Source organism: Quercus suber, unplaced genomic scaffold, assembly GCF_002906115.3.
Source record: "Quercus suber isolate HL8 unplaced genomic scaffold, Cork oak 2.0 scaffold_174, whole genome shotgun sequence".
NCBI classification, from domain to species: domain Eukaryota; kingdom Viridiplantae; phylum Streptophyta; class Magnoliopsida; order Fagales; family Fagaceae; genus Quercus; species Quercus suber.
The window spans coordinates 497809-498569 of NW_027069634.1; positions in this window are offsets into that span (position 1 = coordinate 497809).

Consider the following 761-nt stretch of genomic DNA (forward strand, 5'->3'; position numbering starts at 1 on the left):
ATTAGACCCTAGGAAGAGAGAGTAGCAGTCATGCATCTCGTCTACCTTATCTTAATGTTTGGGTTCTAGTAGTGTGGGATGCATTAGTACCAGGGTTGGTAGGGTTATCTAGTTGCGAGTATTACTTTGATACTCTAGTTCTATTTATCTCTTTTGGTATTGTACCGTATGACCGTGTTTTGGTCATGTACTTTTATGATGATTTTGATTTTATTTTGTTATATCTATTCGGTATTTGGTTTTATTTTCTTCCATTGCATTGTTTTGTGCTAGGAAATGCATTAATCTTGTCATTATTGTACTTACTTGCTTACATGTCTGGATGATCATAACTTTACATTATTGATCATTGTAGCCATAGTCTCTATGGTTGTCTGGTGTTTGATCAAGTTGCATTCATGCATACCATTCATATCATACTTGATCTAGTGTACTTGTTACTTATTCCTGCCTTTATACATACTATTTTAAACTTTAGGGTCTAACCTATTTTATGCAAGTGTTTCAAGTATTGGTTCTAAGTTCAGGTTCTTGGTTTTAGTCTTTAGAGTTTTGGTGTGAGTCCCTTGTTGGTCTTAGGTTTCCAACTCACATTATAGTCGTGTTTGGCATTGGCTTAAAAAGCCTTTTTTTTTTTTTTTTTTTTTTTTTTTTTTTTTTTTTTTTTTTTTTTTTTTTTTTTTTTTTTTTTTTTTTTTTTTTTTTTTTTTTTTTTTTTTCTTTTTTTTTTTTTTTTTTTTGTTTTTTTTTTTTTTTTTTTT